Source organism: Pseudophryne corroboree, chromosome 7, assembly GCF_028390025.1.
Source record: "Pseudophryne corroboree isolate aPseCor3 chromosome 7, aPseCor3.hap2, whole genome shotgun sequence".
NCBI lineage: Eukaryota > Metazoa > Chordata > Amphibia > Anura > Myobatrachidae > Pseudophryne > Pseudophryne corroboree.
Genome location: NC_086450.1, coordinates 41,418,233 through 41,440,838, shown reverse-complemented (window position 1 = coordinate 41,440,838; position 22,606 = coordinate 41,418,233). Strand labels below are relative to the sequence as shown.

Here is a 22,606-nt window from a genome sequence, read left to right as displayed (position 1 = left end):
GTAGTCCACCTCTGTGTCGTCAAGTAAACTATCCATCCATACCTGTGGTGCATTTAAGTTTTGCGCAGTATATATAGTAGGAGGACAGTGCAGAATTTTGCTGACCACCAGTATATAATATATAGCAGTACGGTACAGTAGTCCACTGCTCTACCTACCTCTGTGTCGTCAAGTATACTATCCATCCATACCTGTGGTGCATTTAAGTCCCCACAGTAGTATGTGATTACAGACGCCTGCTTACTCCTGCTGTTACACGCTGGCCGTGGTTCTGTGTCCCCTGGCCTGGGATATCAGCTCACACAGCGTCCTGCGACACGGATTCTCACCACTGACGGCACCGCAATGCCTAGTCAATGTCTGCACTTCAGAAGCACATCCACTCTCTGACCTTCAGTGCAGATCTCTCCCTCACCAGAAGAGCTCATTGCTCTTGATATACCCTCCCCTGTCTATTCATCACACAAGCTGGTCATTGAGGAGGTCACAGAGGAGTGGAGATGAGGTGTCTGGGCTCCTGTACACAATGGGGTGTATGGGTTCAGATTACCTGCAGCTCCACACATAACCTGTTTACTACTGAACCTACTCATCCTAATCACATCTGGTTGTACAGCTAGGGGACTTAAGGGGGGTACTCACGGAGCGATATTCTAAGCAATCTGACTAGATTGCTTAGAATATAAGCCTGATTGCCCCGTGAGAACCCCTTACAGCGATAGCGATGCGCAGCCCCGCGCATCGCTATCGCTGCTGCTAGATTGGCCCGCTGGGTGAAGTGAGCGGCCCCCCCGTCTCCCGCCGCACGCTCAGCACAGATCGCGCTGTGGTGAGCGGCGGGAGAGATGTGTGCTGAGTGGTTCGCTCAGCACACATCTCTCCTGCATCGGCCCGTGGGTACTGTCCCTTACATTACAATGAGCTGATTTAGCTATGTTACTAACACTCTGGCATACAATCACACACATTGAAGACAGTATAACCAAATAAACTGCATATCCCTAATATAACAGATAAAATTGAACTGTACAATATAATAACAACATAATACAATACAATATTGCCTAGCATATAACTAATAACATATCGGCAATTAGTGGAGTCCATGGGTAGGACCGGGGCTTGGAAAGTAACAGCATGTATTTTACGACTGTGTGACACGACGCGCCGGCTGTGTCGTCACACAAACTATGCTATTTCACAAACAATATCATTCATTTTCAGCCTTCTCAGCGATATTGTTTGTAATATTACCCAGTGTGCACGCTACAAACGATGAACAATGCGCAATCCCACCCATCACTATTGCCCCCCTCCGTTGCCCGTACATGCAGCTCAATTTTTACTTACAGTATCATCCAAAACTGCAAGTATGGGCCAGCTGCAGCATGACATCACTGTATGATATCGCTAGCTATACCGTACAGTGTGTATGCCCTGGGGTGGCCACCTGGGAGTGTAAGGAGAAAACTATGCAGCATTGCTCATGGAGCGTATTGCATAGTGGCCCTCATTCCGAGTTGTTTGCTCGCTAGCTGCTTTTAGCAGCATTGCACACGCTAGGCCACCGCCCTCTGGGAGTGTATCTTAGCTTAGCAGAATTGCTAACGAAAGATTAGCAGAATTGCTACTAAATAATTCTTTGCAGTTTCTGAGTAACTCCAGACCTACTCACAGATTGCGATCAGCTCAGTCTGTTTAGTTCCTGGTTTGACGTCACAAACACGCCCTGCGTTCGGCCAACCACTCCCCCATTTCTCCAGCAACTCCTGCGTTTTTCCCTGGCACGCCTGCGTTTTGTAGCACACGCCCGGAAAACGCTCAGTTACCACCCAGAAACGCCCCTTTCCTGTCAATCACTCACCGATCAGCAGTGCGACTGAAAAGCACCGCAGAATCCACAGCAAATCTGCTAAGTTTTTAGTTAAATAACTAAGCGCATGCGCTCTGCGTGCCTTGCGCATTCGCAATTAGCAGCAAATCGCAGCATAGCGAAAATCGGCAACGAGCTAACAACTCGGAATGACCCCCCATGTGTGTAAGAACCTTAACAGGGATATCGCTACATTATTGCTAAGATTGCAAGACGTGAAGTAACTATTTGTGGAGAACCATTCATATGATACAGTGATACAAATACACAGCTGTGTGTGTTGAAAAAGGCATCTGTTATTTTACGTCTACAGTACATTGCGGTTACAATAAAATACAAATAGTAACCTAGTGCTATATAGTGTGGAATGCTGTAGTTGGATTATAGTAACAAAGATATGATATATATTTTATGAGGTGGTTTTAACTGTATGTGAAACACTGTCTGTGTGTATGTTGAATGGTCATTAAATGTTTTTATAAAGAATTTATATATAAAAATTATAAAAAGACATTTGGATAACACAGCGCTTTATTTTCTGTGTATCTGGGACAGGGACGTGATATTGGGGACAGGACAAGGACAGAGGATGCAGGGACAGAACAGAGGGACAGGAAGTGGGGACAGCACGGCCGAAATGGCGGGGACAGGAAGGACATCACTGAGGTAATGGCGGGGACATCACTGAGGTAATGGCAGGTACAGGACGGAGGTAATGGCGGGGACATCACTGAGGTAATGGCGGGGACAGCACGGAGGTAATGGCGGGGACAGGAAGGACATCACTGAGGTAATGGCGGGGACATCACTGAGGTAATGGCGGGGACAGCACGGCGGTAATGGCGGGAACAGGACGGAAGTAATGGCGGGGACAGGACGGAGGTAATGGTGGGGACATCACTGAGGTAATGGCGGGGACATCACTGAGGTAATGGCGGGGACAGCACGGCGGTAATGGCAGGGACAGGACGGAGGTAATGGCGGGGACAGCATGGCGGTAATGGCGGGGACAGGACGGCGGTAATGGCGGGTACAGGACGGAGGTAATGGCGGGGACAGGACGGAGGTAATGGCGGGGACAGCACGGAGGTAATGGTGGGGACAGGACGGAGGTAATGGCGGGGACAGGACGGTGGTAATGGCGGGGACAGGACGGAGGTAATGGCGGGGACAGCACGGAGGTAATGGCGGGGACAGTGTAGCAAGGGCCAGTGTACTCGTGCGGTCACTGGCCCTGCTACTAGCATGCGCTTCCCTCCTCACCTGGGACGGCCCGGCGCCGTCCCATGGGGCCGGAGGTAGCGCTGGCTTCGGGCGGCGCTGGGGACCAGACCTGGTCCGGTCTCCACCTGCCCAGCTGAATGCAGAGTTCGGCAGCGGGCGTGGGGGCGGCGGTGAATCGCCACCGCCGCTCCACGTGAGTGATGGCGGCGGGCCTGCATCCTCCGGGACTTAGGCCCCGCCAATCACAGCGCGGCTTTTTGAATTTGGCGCCAGCTGTGAGCCAATAGCGGCTTGCGAGCTGGCGGCCAATCAGAAGTGGCGGCAGCGAGCCAATCCCGGCTCACCGCGTCATAGCCCCGCCCCCTGGTACTGGCTTGTATTAGTCAGCGCTGGGAGCGAGGGCTCAGTTCGGCGGCAGAGACAGAGCAGAGAAGAGCTCCTGAAAATTGCAGGAGGAAGACGGCGCCGGAAGTCCTGGAGGGCGGCGGTAGTTGCAAAAGAGCTGAGACACGCCGCCGCCCGCCGGGTGAAGTACAAAGAGCCGACGCCTGTCGGTGAAGACGTCGGAAGCCCTGGGACAGCGGTGTGCAACGCAAAAGAGCTTGCACAGGCCACCGCTGCCCAGGTGAAGTCTCCAGGAAGCCCGGAGGTGGTGGGAGCCATCCCGCCTCCGGCGAGGACAACGCGGTGGGCGTGGCCGGACCAGGCTTGGTCCAGCCGTGGCCCTTTGGACGGGTAAGTTCAGGCGGTGCCCCTCTCCCCCTAGACCACCAGGGATTTGGGCACTAGGCCCATGGGGACAAAACGGGCATCCAGCCTGAGGCACCGTAGGCGGGCACTAGGCCTGTGGGTACCACGGGCATTAGGCCCCATAGGAGGTGGCGTTAGGCCACCAGGTAGGCAGGTTGCCCCCCCCAGATAGGCAGCAATAGGAAGTCCAAAGCTATTGTGTTTATGGTAAGTCGGCGCTAGGCCACAGGTTGCTCAAGTCGGCACTAGGCCCCAGGTTGCTCAAGTCGGCGCTAGGCCGCAGGTTGCTCAAGTCGGCGCTAGGCCGCAGGTTGCTTAAGTCGGCGCTAGGCCTCAGGTTGCTTAAGTCGGCGCTACGTCGCAGGTGTGGTAAGTCGGCACTAAGCCGCAGGTTGCTTAAGTCGGCGCTAGGCCGCGGGTCGCATAAGTTGGAGCTACGCCGCGTGTGTGATGAGTTCTCAGTTTTCCTCACAGCCAGGCCCCCAGGAAAGGTAGGCTGTCGGAAGTACGCGTTGGTGAGTACCACAAGGTTGAAACAGTATTACGGTATTGTGTGATAACCTCTGAATAAGTGTCTCCCCATCATAAGGCGTAAGCAGCGCCACGTCCCGTGGGCTGTGTTGTGTGTTCTCTTACAGGAGCAAGGAAGAAGGGCCGGTCATCTGGCAGGGATCCGAGGATACAGCTGGTGAGCGGAATTGTGTGTGGTGTATGTTACCCCTGCCCCCCCTCTGCTACATTGGGCGTTTCCGTCCAGGTTGCACCCACCGTGCCTCGCACACGGGTGTACCCAATCTGAGGCCACAAGTGCCAATGATGACCCTTCACTGAATCCAGTGTAGGGCACCCCGGCGTAGTGTGTCCCCCATTCTTTTCAGGTCGCCCCAGGGAGTTCTCCTCCGTGTGTGGACGTGTGCCAGTATCGTCGGAGTTGTCTCGACGGACTGAAGGTGGAGGACGGGAGCCGGGAGGTACGTAGGCCTGGTAAGCGAGCGCGCCGTACTTCTTTCCCCAGGGCCCCACCCCCGTGTCTCTTACAACAGCACGGAGGTAATGGCGGGGACAGCACGGAGGTAATGGCGGGGACAGGACGGAGGTAATGGCGGGGACAGGACGGAGGTAATGGCGGGGACTGGACGGAGGTAATGGCGGGGACAGCACGGAGGTAATGGCGGGGACAGCACGTAGGTAATGGCGGGGACAGGACGGAGGTAATGGCGGGGACAGCACGAAGGTAATGGTGGGGACAGCACGGAGGTAATGGCGGGAACAGGACGGAGGTAATGGTGGGGACAGGACGGAGGTAATGGCGGGGACAGCACGGAGGTAATGGCGGGGACAGGACGGAGGTAATGGCGGGAACAGGACGGAGGTAATGGTGGGGACAGGACGGAGGTAATGGCGGGAACAGGACGGAGGTAATGGTGGGGACAGGACGGAGGTAATGGCGGGGACAGGACGGAGGTAATGGCGGGGACAGGATAGAGGTAATGGCGGGGACAGGACGGAGGTAATGGCGGGGACAGCACGGCGGTAATGGCGGGGACAGGACGGAGGTAATGGCGGGGACAGGACGGAGGTAATGGCGGGGACAGCACGGAGGTAATGGCGGGGACAGGACAGAGGTAATGGCGAGGACAGCACGGAGGTAATGGCGGGAGCAGGACGGAGGTAATGGCGGGAACAGGATGGAGGTAATGGCGGAGACAGGAAGGAGGTAATGGCGGGGACAGCACGGAGGTAATGGCGGGGACAGGACGGAGTTAATGGCGGGGACAGCACGGAGGTAATGGCGGGGACAGCACGGCGGTAATGGCGGGGACAGGACGGAGGTAATGGCGGGGACAGGACGGAGGTAATGGCGGGGACAGGACGGAGGTAATGGCGGGGACAGGACGGAGGTAATGGCGGGGACAGGACGGAGGTAATGGCGGGGACAGCACGGCGGTAATGGCGGGGACAGCACGAAGGTAATGGCGGGGACAGGACGGAGGTAATGGCGGGGACAGGACGGAGGTAATGGCGGGGACAGCACGGCGGTAATGGCGGGGACAGGATGGAGGTAATGGCGGGGACAGGACGGAGGTAATGGCAGGGACAGCACGAAGGTAATGGTGGGGACAGGACGGAGATAATGGCGGGGACAGGACGGAGGTAATGGCGGGGACAGGAAGGAGGTAATGGCGAGGACAGGACAGAGGTAACGGCGGGTACAGGAAGGAGGTAATGGCGGGGACAGGACGGAGGTAATGGCGGGGACAGCACGGAGGTAATGGCAGGGACAGGATGGAGGTAATGGCGGGGACAGGACGGAGGTAATGGCGGGGACAGGACGGAGGTAATGGCGGGAACAGGACAGAGGTAATGGCGGGGACAGCACGGAGGTAATGGCGGGGACAGGACGGAGGTAATGGCGGGGACAGGAAGGACATCACTGAGGTAATGGCGGGGACAGGACGGAGGTAATGGCGGGGACAGGATGGAGGTAATGGCGTGGACAGGACGGAGATAATGGCGGGGACAGCACGGAGGTAATGGCGGGGGCAGCATGGAGGTAATGGCGGGGACAGCACGGCGGTAATGGCGGGGACAGGATGGAGGTAATGGCGGGGACAGGAAGGAGGTAATGGCGGGGACAGGACGGAGGTAATGGCGCGGACAGGATTGAGGTAATGGCGGGGACAGCACGGCGGTAATGGCGGGGACAGGACGGAGGTAATGGCGGGGACAGGACGGAGGTAATGGCGGGGACAGGACGGAGGTAATGGCGGGGACAGGACGGAGGTAATGGCGAGGACAGGACGGAGGTAATGGCGAGGACAGGACGGAGGTAATGGAGGGTACAGGAAGGAGGTAATGGCGGGGACAGGACGGGGGTAATGGCGGGGACAGCACGGAGGTAATGGCGGGGACAGGATGGAGGTAATGGCGGGGTCAGGATGGAGGTAATGGCGGGGACAGGACGGAGGTAATGGCGGGGACAGCACGGAGATAATGGCGGGGACAGGACTGAGGTAATGGCGGGGACAGGAAGGACATCACTGAGGTAATGGCGGGGACAGGACGGAGGTAATGGCGGGGACAGGATGGAGGTAATGGCGGGGACAGGACGGAGAAAATGGCAGGGACAGCACGGAGGTAATGGCGGGGACAGGACAGAGGTAATGGCGGGGACAGGACGGAGGTAATGGCAGGGACAGCATGGAGGTAATGGCGGGGACAGGACAGAGGTAATGGCGGGGACAGGGCGTAGGTAATGGCGGGGACAGGACGGAGGTAATGGCGGGGACAGGATGGAGGTAATGGCGGGGACAGGATGGAGGTAATGGCGGGGACAGGACAGAGGTAATGGCGGCCCCTTCAGCCGCGGCCGGGTGCCCACTGACTGTGGATTTGCATGGGTACCTGGCCAAGGGAGAGGAGGAGGCTGCAGACACAGTTATCACTGCGTGTTCCCCCGGCGAGACGTCCGTGCCAGGCTGCTGCTTTCCTGGCCAGCACACATGCGGCCGGGTGCTGGCGGCGCTGCTCTTTCCCTCTCAGACCAGACTGTAACGGGGGGAGATCGGGCGGGGGACCAGGGGATACAGAACAGGGAGAGCCGAGGAGGGGGAGCCACAGAGCGGGTAGATCCGGGTAGACGCTGGCAGACAGCAAGCCAGAGCTGCCTGAGGATCCCCGCGCATCCTGTGCTGCCACTGCCGATGTCTTGGGGAGGTCACTAGGCAGTGTGACAGCCGCACCGGGAGCCAGCGGGTGCAGAGTGGGGAGAGCTGGGGGAGGGGGAGGCACGGTGTAAACCAATACGGGTGGATACACGCAGCAGCTAGGCACCGTTGCGGTTCAGAATGCGTGCGGATACATGCAGTAGCTAGGCACCATTGCGGCTCAGAATGCGGGCAGATACGCGCAGCGTGGTGGGTAGCAATCCCTGCCCATGCAGACAGAGCCGGCCCTAGCCAATATGATGCCCTAGGCAAGATTTTGGCTGGTGCCCCCCAAGCACCACCGCTGGTTCTGCCTCTGACCTTGCACCTCTTTCCCAGCACCAGCACCCCTCATCCATAGCAGTCCATATTTTGGGGTTTGTACCCCCTATATTTTAAATAGGAACAGTTCGCACATTTTGCGCACAGCCCAAAAAGGGTGTGTTTTTGCTGGCAAGGGGCATGGCCACACAATAGTAACCCCAATTCCAATTACGCCACACAGTACTGCACCTTTATTCACATTTGATCATGCGATAGTGTCCATAATTCATATTACATCCCACAGTAGTGTCACTTTACCTTATAAACGTTACTCCTCACAGTAGAGCCCCTTATTCACATGACATCACACTGAATTGCTCCTTATTCACATTACACCACACCCTATTGCTCTTTATTCACATTAGACGACACAGTAGTGCCCTTTCTATACGCAACGCCACATAGTAGAGCACCTTATACACATAATGCCACACATTAGTAATGCATTTATACACATAATTCCACACAGTAATGCCCCTTACACATATGAGACACATTATTAATGTCCTTATAAACATAATGCGTCTTACACATTATGACAACCTTTATTAATGCCCTTTTACACATAATGTCCCTTACACATATGCCGCACTTATTAATACCCTTATACACATAATGACACACATGGTGCCCCCTACACGTTTGCTGCACATTATTAGTGCCCCTATACACATAATGACACACATACAGTAGTACCCTGTTACACATATGCCGCACATTATTAATGCCCTTATACACATAATGACACACACAGTGCCCCTTACACATATGTTGCACATTATTAATGCATTCTTACATGACACACATAATGCTCCTTACACATATTCCGAACACTACTGCACAACCATCCTGCTCACATACACACAACACTCACACTGCCACTAACACTGTTACCTCCTCCTCTGCTTGAATACAGATGTGTCCTCATAAATCTTGCCTCAATGCTAATGTCGGGCATATATTTTTTTATGAAAATGCATCTTATTTGCATTGCTATGTGGCTAGGATGCACAAGCAGTTTCTGCTGATTAAAATGATATGCAGCATGCCTATATACTGTGTGAGACTGTGGCTGTATCTGCATATGAAATGCTACACACACAATATAGGCATGCCGCATATCATTTTAATCAGCAAAAGCTGCTGATGCCCCTAGGCATATCAAATGCCCTAGGCAATTGCCTAGCTTGCCTATACTTATGACCGGCTCTGCATGCAGACCTGCATGCAACTCAGAATCAGCTAGTTGCCCATGCTGATACCAGCCAGCGCCCACGTATTTGTAAGATTGGTATGTTTCCGCACTGGTAGATAATAAATGGAAAAATAGGATTTTAATACCTATCGGTAAATCCTTTTCTTAGTCCGTAGAGGATGCTGGGGACACTTCAAGAACCATGGGGTATAGACGGGATCCGCAGAAGACATAGGCACTTTAAGACTTTAAAAGGGGTGTGAACTGGATCCTCCCTCTATGCCCCTCCTCCAGACTCCAGTTATAGGAACTGTGCCCAGGGAGACAGACATTTAGAGGAAAAAGGATTTATTTTGAATCCTATTTTCTCCTTACGTCCTAGAGGATGCTGGGGACACTACAAGAACCATGGGGTTTATACCAAAGCTCAAGAACGGGCGGGAGAGTGCGGATGACTCTGCAGCACCGATTGACCAAACAAGAGGTCAACCTTAGCCAGGGTATCAAACTTGTAAAACTTTGCAAAAGTGTTTGAACCCAAACAAGTAGCTGCTCGGCAAAGCTGTAATGCCGAGACCCCCCGGGCAGCCGCCCAGGATGAGCCCACCTTTCTGGTAAATGGGCCATCACCGATTTCGGTAACGGCAATCCAGCCAGCGTGCAATAGTCTGCTTGGAAGCAGGAGCCCCAATCTTGTTGGGATCATACAGGACAAACAGAGCCTCCGTTTTCCTAATCTTAGCCGTTCTGGCTACATAAATTTTCAAAGCTCTGACCACATCTAGAGACTTCGATTCCTCAAAGGCATCAGTAGCCACTGGCACCACAATAGGTTGGTTCATGTGAAACGATGACACCACTTTAGGCAGAAATTGCTGATGAGTTCTCAACTCCGCTCTATCTTCATGGAAGATCAAATAGGGGCTTTTCATGGAAGATCAAATAGGGGCTCTTGTGAGACAAAGCCGCCAATTCAGAAACCCGCCTTGCAGAGGCCAAGGCCAACAGCATGATCACTTTCCAAGTGACAAATTTCAACTCTACCTTACGTAAAGGTTCAAACCAATAAGATCCCATGGTGCCACCGGGGGCACAAAGGGAGGCTGGATGTGCAGCACGCCTTTCACAAAAGTCTGAACTTCTGGAAGGGAAGTCAATTCTTTTTGAAAGAAAATTGACAAGGCCGAAATTAGTACTTTAATTGAGCCTAACTTTAGGCTCGCATCCACCCCTGCTTGCAGAAAATGGAGAAAAACGGCCCAGCTGAAATTCTTCCGTAGGAGCCTCCTTGGCTTCACACCAAGACACATATTTCCTCTAAATACGGTGATAATGTTTCGCCGTTACCTCTTTTCTAGCCTGAAGCAGTGTGGGAATTACTTCACCGGGAATACCCTTTCGGGCTAAGATCCTGCGTTCAACCTCCAAGCCGTCAAACGAAGCCGCGTTAAGTCTTGGTACACGCACGGCCCCTGCTGTAACAGATCGTCTCGTAGAGGAAGAGGCCAGGGATCTCCTATGAGTAATTCCTGAAGATCTGGATAGGATACCAGGCATTCCTTGGCCAGTCTGGAACAATGAGGATTGCATGAACCCTTGTTTTTGTTATGATCTTTAACACTTATGGAATGAGTGGAATCGGAGGGAACACATATATCAACTGAAACACCCACGGTGTCACTAGGACGTCCACTGATATTGCTTGAGGGTCCCTCGACCTGGAACAATATCTTGGAAGTTTCTTGTTGAGGCGAGACGCCATCATGTCTATTTGAGGAATTCCCCAACGACTTGTCACTTCTGCAAAGACCTCTTGATGAAGACCCCACTCTCCTGGATGGAGATCGTGTCTGCTGAGGAAGTCTGCTTCCCAGTTGTCCACACTCGGAATGAAGACCGCTGACAGAGCGCTTACATGTCTTTCCGCCCAGCGGAAAACTTTTGTGGCTTCTGCCACTGCCACTCTGCTCTTCGTTCCGCCCTGGCGGTTTACGTACGCCACTGCTGTTACGTTGTCCGACTGAATCAAGATGGGCAGATCGCGAAGAAGATGTTCGGCTTGTAGAAAGCCGTTGTAAATGGCCCTTAATTCCAGAATGTTTATGTGTAGACAAGCTTCCTGGCTTGACCATTTTCCCTGGAAATTTTCCCCCTGTGTGACTGCACCCCAGCCTCGGAGACTCGCATCCGTGGTCACCAGGATCCATTCCTGGATCCCGAATCTGCGTCCCTTTGGGAGGTGAGAGCTGTGCAGCCACCACAGGAGTGAGATTCTGGTCTTGGAAGACAGGATTATCTGTAGGTGCATGTGCAGATGGGATCCGGACCATTTGTCCAACAGGTGCCACTGAAACACTCTGGCATGGAATCTACCAAACTGAATGGCCTCGTAGGCCGCCACCATCTTCCCTAGCAACCGAGTGCATTGATGAATCGACACTCTTGCCGGCTTCAGAATCTGTTTGACCAGGTTCTGAATTTCCAGAGCCTTTTCCACTGGAAGAAAAACTCTCTGTAATTCCGTGTCCAGAATCATACCCAAGAACGACAGCCTTGTCGTCGGAACCGACTGTGATTTTGGCAACTTTAGGAGCCAACCATGTTGTTGCAGAATTGTCAGGGAGAGCGTCATGCTCTGCAGTAATTGCTCCTTGGACCTCGCTTTTATCAGGAGATCATCCAAGTACGGGACAATTGTGACTCCTTGCTTGCGCAGGAGAACCATAATTTCCGCCATAACTTTGGTAAAAACCCTTGGAGCCGTGGACAGACCAAACTGCAACGTCTGAAATTGGTAATGACAATCCTGAACGCCAAACCTCAGGTAAGCCTGATGTGGAGGATATATGGGAACGTGTAAGTAGGCATCTTTTATGTCGACCGACACCATAAAATCCCCCTACTCCAGACTGGAGATCACTGCTCGGAGAGATTCCATCTTGAACTTGAATCTTTTTAGAAAGAAATTGAGGGATTTTAGGTTCAGAATCGGTCTGACGGAGCCATCCGGCTTCGGGACCACGAACAGACACGAATAAAAGCCTTCCCCCTGTTGTGACGGGGGTACCGTGACAATGACTTGATTTTGACACAGCTTCAGTATTGCAGCGCATACTACCTCCCTTTCTGGAAGAGAAGCTGGTAAGGCCGATTTGAAAAATCGGTGAGGGGGCACGTCTTGAAACTCTAATTTGTACCCTTGGGTCACTATTTCTAATACCCATGGATCCAGGTCCGAGTGCACCCAGACCTGACTGAAGAGTTTGAGACATTCCCCTACCGGTGCAGACTCCCGCAGAGGAGCCCCAGCGTCATGTGGTGGTTTTGGCAGAAGCCGGAGAGGACTTCTGCTCCTGGGAACTTGCCACAGCCTGTGACCGTTTTCCCCTTCCTCTTCCTCTCGCAGCAAGGAAGGAGGACCCTCGTCCTTTTTTGTATTTATTGGGCCGAAAGGACTGCATCTGATAGTGGGGCGTTTTCTTTTGTTGTGCAGAAACATAAGGAAAAATGATGACTTACCCGCTGTAGCCGTAGATACCAGGTCAGTGAGGCAGTCACCAAACAAGACACTACCGTTAAACGGTAGAGACTCCATAGTCTTCTTAGAGTCAGCATCAGCATTCCATTGATGAATCCACAATGCCCTCCTAGGCGAGACTGCCATGGTATTGGCCCTTGATCCCAAAAGGTCAATATCCCTTGCAGCTTCTTTTAAAAATTGACCGAAAGTAACCTCACCGCTGACCGCAAAGTTCCCACCATTGGATACAATGGAGCGCATAGGCGCTACATTGTATCTCTGCCGTGTGCAGCCTGACAGACACTACAGGAGCACACAGCCAATCAGGAGAGTGCCACGACGTGGCGCTCCCTGATTGGCTGAAGGGACCCTCTTTGACACGAGTCAGGGGGGGTCCTGGCAGTCGGGGAAAGGGGTCCCATGTGTAAATATGGGACCCCTTTCAGTGCGTGGTCGGGTTTCCGTTTTATTATTTTGCCAAGTACGTGGATTATACAAAGGTCTGATTCTACACTGGATTATGTGAGTATAATTTTTTTCACAGGTACCCCAAGGATTCTACAGGGACAAGAGGACAGAGCCTCGTGTGAACATAGGTAAGTATGTATGTTTGGAGGTGTGCATGTATGTAATAAAATTATACTTTCACGGTGTGTGTGTCCTGTTTTTTTGGGGGTATTTTTTTAGTAGTAGTACTACAGGTACCAGCGGGCCCGGTTTTCCACTGCATGCTGGTACTTGTGGTTCTCCAAGTACCAGCTTGCGGGGGAGGCTTGCTGGGACTTGTAGTACTGCTACTAAAAACAATATTCACATTTTTTCAAAAGGCTATCAGCACCCCATCCGCCGCCCTTGGATGGGGGGGACAGCCTCGGGCTTCACCCCTGGCCCTTGGGTGGCTGGAGGGGGGGGACCCCTTGATTTAAGGGGTTCCCACTCCTCCAGGGTACCCCGGCCAGGGGTGACTAGTTGGGTATGTAATGCCAGGGCCGCAGGGACCACTATAAAAGTGTCCCCTGGCTGTGGCATTATGTACCTGGCTAGTGGAGCCCGGTGCTGGTTTCAAAAATACGGGGGACCCCTACGCTTTTCGTCCCCCGTATTTTTGGAACCAGGACCAGGCGCAGAGCCCGGTGCTGGTTTACGAAATATGGGGGAACCCATGTAATTTTTTTCACCATATTTTGTGAACCAGGACCGGCTCAAAGAGCCCGAGGCTGGTTTTGCTTAGAGGGGGGGGGGGGGGGGGGGGGGGGACCACACGCATATATTTTTTTTTAAAGATATTTTTATTACGAAAGGTGTACAATGAAGTCCTGCACGGATCTCACAGATCCGGCCGAGATTCATTGTGTTAATGTCGGCAGTGTTTTACTATTCACTCCCGTAAAACACTGCCAAAAAATATGAATGACATCGACATCGGAAAATACGAAAATGCAGAATACGACAGCTTAGTAAATTAGTCGTAATAAATTCAAAAAGTTGCAAAATTACACTTTCAATGTCATTCGTGTTTGAACTTTAACCTCATTTGGAAAAATACGAATTTTAGTAAATATACCCCATTATGTGTATCTGACACTATACTGGAGACATTGTGTGTATCTGACACTATACTGGAGACATTGTGTGTAAGGAACACTACTGTGGCTGTTATGTGTAAGGCTGCTAATTGTGTGCATAGAGGGGGTGTGAAAATATATTTATAGTCTGATAATATACGAGGACACGCCCACTTTTCCTGGAGCGCACGCGCATAGGGGTTTGGGGGGGAAGGGGGGCGCTTTTATATTTTCTCGCCCAGGGTGCTAATAGGCCTGGAGCCGGCCCTGCCGCTACTGCTGCGCTTGGCACAGGTTACCGTTCCCAATCGTAGTCCACGTGGATCGTAAAGTATGAAAAAGTAAAAAAAAAATAACATTTGAAAACTCATGTCGATCTTTTGACCTGTCGACCTAGTACATGTCGAGCTAACCGAATGACTGTATCCCACTACCATGAATCTTTAATAAACAAGCTGCTTATACATTCTATCACCAGCACAAATGTCCCAGTAAAGTATGAATAGTCTCCTGTAAATGTATCTGCCCATAGTAGGTAGCAACATCCCTCATATGTAAGTCTTCAAATAATAGTATTCCATTACAGTGCCAACAGCATTTTTAGTTTTGCCCCACACACCAGTCCAGTGCACTGCACACAGGAGAGGCAGCTCCCTGCTTTATATACTGGCAGATGGGACAGCTCTGCCTGCGCTTCTGCGGCAAGAGAAACAGGCATCAGAGAAGGCGCCCCGTGACGTCACACGGCGTGCCGCCCACTCCAGGAAGGCCTCGGGCGCAGGAGAAAGCGTGTCCCTGGTCCTCTCCACGAAGGGGAATTAGACAAGTCCTCTGCACTGCGTTCCCTGTGAGACCCGAATCTGCATCGGAGGAAGATTGGGCTTCAGTCTGGGGATAGGTCAGTTCAGTCTGGACTCTGGAAGCTTGTGGGTGTGATGACATACAGTATGGCAGTCCTGGCCAACTTGTAGCTCTCCAAATGTTGGGAAACTACAACTCCCAGCATGCCCTGTCACAAGTTTTCTTTTAAGAGATACTAAAAGTGTGATAAGGCATGCTGGGACTAGTAGTTTTACAACAGCTGGAGAGACCCTGGTTGGCCAGTCCTGATATAGGGGGTTTTGTATGGGGATGTGGTTAATTTACCTGCTGTCGTGTTCCTGGCGTTCAGTGAAATGACGGTCAGAATTCCAACTCTGGTGGTGTCTCATGCCACCACCCGAGGGGGAATATAATATCTCGCCACCGGGCCCGATGTGCGGTGAGCCTGTGAGCAGCTTCGCTGCGCTCGCTGCAGGCATTCTGGCTGTCGGGATTCCGGCTATCGGACTCCTGACTGTTGGGATTCTGGCCGCTGGCATATCATACCGAACCGAACCCCTTGTATGAGGTGGAATGTATAATGGTGGGCTCAAGCAGGGGCTGCCACTGACCTGCCCAAAGGCAGCAGCACAGCGCCGTTCATCGTGTCCACCAACATCGCAACTTTGCCCGCGCACCTCCATGTGGTACAGATATGTGCGCAGGGATCCCTCTCCCCCGAGGTGTACTCTTAACTACTGCCCAGGAAGGTGCAGGAACCTCCCAAGTTTGCAGACAGTCCACCAGACACCCGGAGGAGTAGGCGGTTCTCCTGAATCGTGTCCACTTCCTAGTGATATGGAAAAGATAATGCTGGTAAACGGGAAGGGGGTGAGGCCAATATGACCTGCTTCTATGAAAATTATTTCATTTCTCTATCGTCCTAGTGGATGCTGGGGTTCCTGAAAGGACCATGGGGGGATAGCGGCTCCGCAGGAGACAGGGCACAAAAAGTAAAGCTTTAGGATCAGGTGGTGTGCACTGGCTCCTCCCCCTATGACCCTCCTCCAAGCCTCAGTTAGATTTTTGTGCCCGGCCGAGAAGGGTGCAATCTAGGTGGCTCTCCTAAAGAGCTGCTTAGAAAAGTTTAGCTTAGGTTTTTTATTTTACAGTGAGTCCTGCTGGCAACAGGATCACTGCAACGAGGGACTTAGGGGAGAAGAAGTGAACTCACCTGCGTGCAGGATGGATTGGCTTCTTTGGCTACTGGACATTAGCTCCAGAGGGACGATCACAGGTACAGCCTGGATGGTCACCGGAGCCTCGCCGCCGGCCCCCTTGCAGATGCTGAAACGAGAAGAGGTCCAGAATCGGCGGCAGAAGACTCCTCAGTCTTCTTAAGGTAGCGCACAGCACTGCAGCTGTGCGCCATTTCCTCTCAGCACACTTCACACGGCAGTCACTGAGGGTGCAGGGCGCTGGGAGGGGGGCGCCCTGGGAGGCAAATGAAAACCTTTTTTGGCTAAAAATACCTCACATATAGCCTCCGGGGGCTATATGGAGATATTTAACCCCTGCCAGAATCCATTAAAGAGCGGGAGACGAGCCCGCCGAAAAAGGGGCGGGGCCTATCTCCTCAGCACACAGCGCCATTTTCCCTCACAGAAAGGCTGGAGGGAAGGCCCCCAGGCTCTCCCCTGCACTGCACTACAGAAACAGGGTTAAAACAGAGAGGGGGGGCACTAATTTGGCGTTAGAAATATATAAAAGATGCTATAAGGGAAAACACTTATATAAGGTTGTCCCTATATAATTATAGCGTTTTTGGTGTGTGCTGGCAAACTCTCCCTCTGTCTCTCCAAAGGGCTAGTGGGTCCTGTCCTCTATCAGAGCATTCCCTGTGTGTGTGCTGTGTGTCGGTACGTGTGTGTCGACATGTATGAGGACGATGTTGGTGAGGAGGCGGAGCAATTGCCTGTAATGGTGATGTCACTCTCTAGGGAGTCGACACCGGAATGGATGGCTTATTTAGGGAATTACGTGATAATGTCAACACGCTGCAAGGTCGGTTGACGACATGAGACGGCCGACAAACAATTAGTACCGGTCCAGACGTCTCAGAAACACCGTCAGGGGTTTTTAAAACGCCCGTTTACTTTAGTCGGTCGACACAGACACAGACACGGACACTGAATCCAGTGTCGACGGTGAATAAACAAACGTATTCCTTATTAGGGCCACACGTTAAGGGCAATGAAGGAGGTGTTACATATTTCTGATACTACAAGTACCACAAAAGAGGGTATTATGTGGGATGTGAAAAAACTACCGTAGTTTTTCCTGAATCAGATAAATTAAATGAAGTGTGTGATGATGCGTGGGTTCCCCCCGATAGAAAATTATGGGCGGTATACCCTTTCCCGCCAGAAGTTAGGGCGCGTTGGGAAACACCCCTTAGGGTGGATAAGGCGCTCACACGCTTATCAAAACAAGTGGCGGTACCGTCTATAGATAGGGCCGTCCTCAAGGAGCCAGCTGACAGGAGGCTGGAAAATATCATAAAAAGTATATACACACATACTGGTGTTATACTGCGACCAGCGATCGCCTCAGCCTGGATGTGCAGAGCTGGGGTGGCTTGGTCGGATTCCCTGACTAAAAATATTGATACCCTTGACAGGGACAGTATTTTATTGACTATAGAGCATTTAAAGGATGCATTTTCTATATATGCGAGATGCACAGAGGGATATTTGCACTCTGGCATCAAGAGTAAGTGCGATGTCCATATCTGCCAGAAGATGTTTATGGACACGACAGTGGTCAGGTGATGCAGATTCCAAACGGCACAAAGGTGTATTGCCGTATAAAGGAAGAGGAGTTATTTGGGGTCGGTCCATCGGACCTGGTGGCCACGGCAACTGCTGGAAAATCCACCGTTTTTACCCTAAGTCACATCTCTGCAGAAAAAGACACCGTCTTTTCACCTCAGTCCTTTCGTCCCTATAAGAGTCATATCTGCCCAGGGATAGAGGAAAGGGAAGAAGACTGCAGCAGGCAGCCCATTCCCAGGAACAGAAGCGTTCCACCGCTTCTGCCAAGCTCTCAGCATGACGCTGGGACCGTACAGGACCCCTGGATCCTACATGTAGTATCCCAGGGGTACAGATTGGAATGTCGAGACGTTTCCCCTTCGCAGGCTCCTGAAGTCTGGTTTACCAAGGTCTCCCTCCGACAAGGAGGCAGTATGGGAAACAATTCACAAGCTGTATTCCCAGCAGGTGATAATCAAATGACCCCTCCTACAACAAGAAAAGGGGTATTATTCCACATTATATTGTGGTACTGAAGCCAGAAGGCTAGGTGAGACCTATTCTAAATCTAAAAAAAAAATTTTTGAACACTTACAAAGGTTCAAATCAAGATGGAGTCACTCAGAGCAGTGATAACGAACCAGGAAGAAGGGGACTATATAGTGTCCCGAGACATCAGGGATGCTTACCTCCATGTCCAAAATTTGCCCTTCTCACTAAGGGCACCTCAGGTTCGTGGTACAGAACTGTCACTATCAGTTTCAGACGCTGCCGTTTGGATTGTCCACGGCACCCCGGGTCTTTACCAAGGTAATGGCCGAAATGATGATTCTTCTTCGAAGAAAAGGCGTCTTAATTATCCCTTACTTGGACGATCTCCTGATAAGGGCAAAGTCCAGGGAACAGTTGGAGGTCGGAGTAGCACTATCTCGGATACTGCTACAACAGCACGGGTGGATTCTAAATATTCCAAAATCGCAGCTGATCCCGACGACAAGTCTGCTGTGCCTAGGGATGATTCTGGACACAGTCCAGAAAAAGGTGTTTCTCCCGGAAGAGAAAGCCAGGGAGTTATCCGAGCTAGTCAGGAACCTCCTAAAATCAGTGCATCATTGCACAAGGGTCCTGGTAAAGATGGTGACTTCCTACGAAGCAATTCCATTCGGCAGATTTCACGCAAGAATTTTTCAGTGAGATCTGCTGGACAAATGGTCCGGATCGCATCTTCAGATGCATCAGCGGATAACCCTATATCCAAGGACAAGGGTGTCTCTCCTGTGGTGGTTACAGAGTGCTCATCTTCTAGAGGGCCGCAGATTCGGCATTCAGGATTGGATGCTGGTGACCACGGAGGCCAGCCCGAGAGGCTGGGGAGCAGTCACACAAGGAAAAAAAAATTTCCAGGGAGTGTGATCAAGTCTGGAGACTTTTCTCCACATAAATATACTGGAGCTAAGGGTAAATTTATAATACTCTAAGCTTAGCAAGACCTCTGCTTCAAGGTCAGCCGGTATTGATCCAGTGGGAAAAACATCACGGCAGTCGCCCACGTAAATAGACAGGGCGGCACAAGAAGCAGGAGGGCAATGGCAAAAACTGCAAGGACTTTTCGCTGGGCGGAAAATCATGTGATAGCACTGTCAGCAGTGTTTCATTCCGGGAATGGAAACTGGGAAGCAGACTTCCTCAGCAGGCACGACCTCCACCCGGCAGAGTGGAAACTTCATCGGGAAGTTTTCCACATGATTGTAAACCGTTGGGAAATACCAAAGGTGGACATGATGGCGTCCCGTCTGAACAAAAAACGGGACAGGTATTGCGCCAGGTTAAGAGACCCTCAGGCAATAGCTGTGGACGTTCTGGTAACACCATGGATGTACCAGTCGGTGTATGTGTTCCATCCTCTGCTTCTCATACCTAAGGTACTGAGACTTATAAGACGTAGAGGAGTAAGAACTATACTCATGGCTCCGGATTGGCCAAGAAGGACTTGGTACCCGGAACTTCAAGAGATGCTCACAGAGGACTTATGGCCTCTGCCGCTAAGAAGGGACTTGTTTCAGCAAGTACCATGTCTGTTCCAAGACTTACCGCAGCTGCGTTTGACGGCATGGCGGTGGAACGCCGGATCCTAAGGGAAAAAGGCATTCCGGAAGAGGTCATTCCTACCCTGGTCAAAGCCAGAAAGGAGGTGACCGCACAACATTATCACCACATGTGGCAAAAAATATGTTGCGTGGTGTGAGGCCAGAAAGGCCCCACGAAGAAATTTCAACTCGGTCGATTCCTGCATTTCCTGCAAACAGGAGTGTCTATGGGCCTCAAATTGGGGTCCATTAAGGTTCAAATTTCGGCCCTGTCGATTTTCTTCCAGAAAGAAGTGGCTTCAGTTCCTGAAGTCCAGAAGTTTGTCAAGGGAGTATTGCATATACAACCCCCTTTTGTGCCTCCAGTGGCACTGTGGGATCTCAACGTAGTTCTGGGATTCCTCAAATCACATTGGTTTAAAACCAGTCAAATCTGTGGATTTGAAGCATCTCACATGAAAAGTGACCATGCTCTTGGCCCTGACCTGGACCAGGCGAGTGTCAAATTGGTGGTTTTTTTCTCAAAAAAGCCCATATCTGGTTGTCCATTTGGACAGGGCAGAGCTGCGGACTCGTCCCCAGTTCTCTCCCTAAGGTGGTGTCAGTGTTTCACCTGAACCAGCTTATTTTGGTGCCTTGCGCCTACTAGGGACTTGGAGGACTCCAGGTTGCTAGATGTTGTCAGGGCCCTGTAAATATAGGTTCCAGGACGGCTGGAGTCAGGAAAACTGACTTGCTGTTATCCTGTATGCACCCAACAAACTGGGTGCTCTTGCTTCTAAGCAGACTATTGCTAGTTGGATGTGTAATACAATTCAGCTTGCACATTGTGTGGCAGGCCTGCCACAGCCAAAATATGTAAATGCCCATTCCACAAGGAAGGTGGGCTTATCTTGGGCGGCTGCCCGAGGGGTCTCGGCTTTACAACTTTGCCGAGCGGCTATTTAGTCAGGGGCAAACACGTTGGTAAAATCCTACAAATTTGATACCCTGGCTAAGGAGGACCTGGAGTTCTCTCATTCGGTGCTGCAGAGTCATCCGCACTCTCCCGCCCGTTTGGGAGCTTTGGTATTATCCCCATGGTCCTTTCAGGAACCCCAGCATCCACTAGGACGATAGAGAAAATAAGAATTTACTTACCGATAATTCTATTTCTCGGAGTCCGTAGTGGATGCTGGGCGCCCATCCCAAGTGCGGATTATCTGCAATACTTGTACATAGTTACAAAAATCGGGTTATTATTGTTGTGAGCCATCTTTTCAGAGGCTCCGCTGTTATCATACTGTTAACTGGGTTCAGATCACAGGTTGTACAGTGTGATTGGTGTGGCTGGTATGAGTCTTACCCGGGATTCAAAATCCTTCCTTATTGTGTACGCTCGTCCGGGCACAGTATCCTAACTGAGGCTTGGAGGAGGGTCATAGGGGGAGGAGCCAGTGCACACCACCTGATCCTAAAGCTTTACTTTTTGTGCCCTGTCTCCTGCGGAGCCGCTATCCCCCCATGGTCCTTTCAGGAACCCCAGCATCCACTACGGACTCCGAGAAATAGAATTATCGGTAAGTAAATTCTTATTATTTGCCCCACCACCTTTTGCAGCGCATAGTGCTGGGCCCCACACCCACCATCAGTCAGCTGTATCTCCCTGAGCGTCTCCTGGAGGAGAGAGTGCAAAAGTAGTACCCCTTTTCCACTAGCTCAAAAAACACGGGTAAATGCACGGGGGCGCGCATTTACCCGTGTTTTTTGCAAGTGGAAAAGGGTAAACCCGGATCAAGTGATCCGGGAATCCTACCCTGGTAGCTAGCCGGGTTGAACACGTGTTCAACCCGGCTAGCTGTCTAGTGTGAACGGGAGCCGTGTCGAGGTGACACGGCTCCCGTTCACAGTGCATAGGGAAGGCGGCGCTGGGAGATCATGTGATCTCCCTGCGCCGCCCCTGCCGTGTCACTAGAAGCGTCACCAACCCGGCATTTGCCGGGTTGTGACTGCTAATGGGAAAGGGACCGAGCACGGGTCGCAGCAGGGGGCAGCTCCCGTGTCAGGCTCCCGGCTGCGACCCGTGCTCGTTAGTGGAAAAGGGGTATTAGTAAGTATGCCTCCAAGGGGACAGTGTAGTAAAGAGCGATGTGCCATTCATTATGTTCCAGAATGGCAGCGTGTGTGACCCCCTCCATCACTGATGTTTGTATCCCTCCCAGAGAAATATCACGCCTGCTAATTGAATCGACACCTAAAAAACGAATTGCATTAGTGACGAGCAGCCGCTGGAATGTTGAAGGCTGGCACCATGTTTTGCAATCGCTCTGTGTACAGTAACAGTTATTTTTCCTGGGTTCTGGTTCATCTCACACCCTGAGGCAAAAATAGGGATGGCCATCGGTGTTATCTCCATTGATGGTGATGAGACAAACCATCGATGGTATTAAACTATTCCGTGTGGTGCCATTGATGGTTATACCTTCGTTCTTTTTGCACATGCTTGTTGGCTGACGCTGCGTCTATGTGAGAGCAGGGGGCGGTGCTGTAACTGACTGCTGAGCCTGTTCTGACACTGTGTAATGTGTATAAGAGCTGGGGGCGATGCATGGCTGCTGGCTGATAGCTTAGCAACTCTGCTGCTGCAGGAGCAGTGCTGAAAATGACTGGAAAAAATCGGGTACACAGCTGCTGTCTATGGTACAAGTATTCATCATCGGTCATAGACCATCGATTATTTTGAATCATCGATGGCCATCTCTAGGCAA

At 51.7% G+C, this 22,606-nt stretch overlaps 1 protein-coding gene across 1 annotated transcript in view; it reads left to right on the top strand.

Annotated features, from left to right (window-relative positions):
• Positions 1-14,851: 14,851 nt before the first annotated feature.
• LANCL1 (LanC like glutathione S-transferase 1) overlaps positions 14,852-22,606 on the top strand; it is a 49,562-nt gene continuing 41,807 nt past the window's right edge. The window contains exon 1 of the mRNA XM_063933075.1: positions 14,852-15,056. The gene's annotated coding sequence lies outside the window, so the exon portion shown is untranslated. The remainder of the gene's footprint in view (positions 15,057-22,606) is intronic.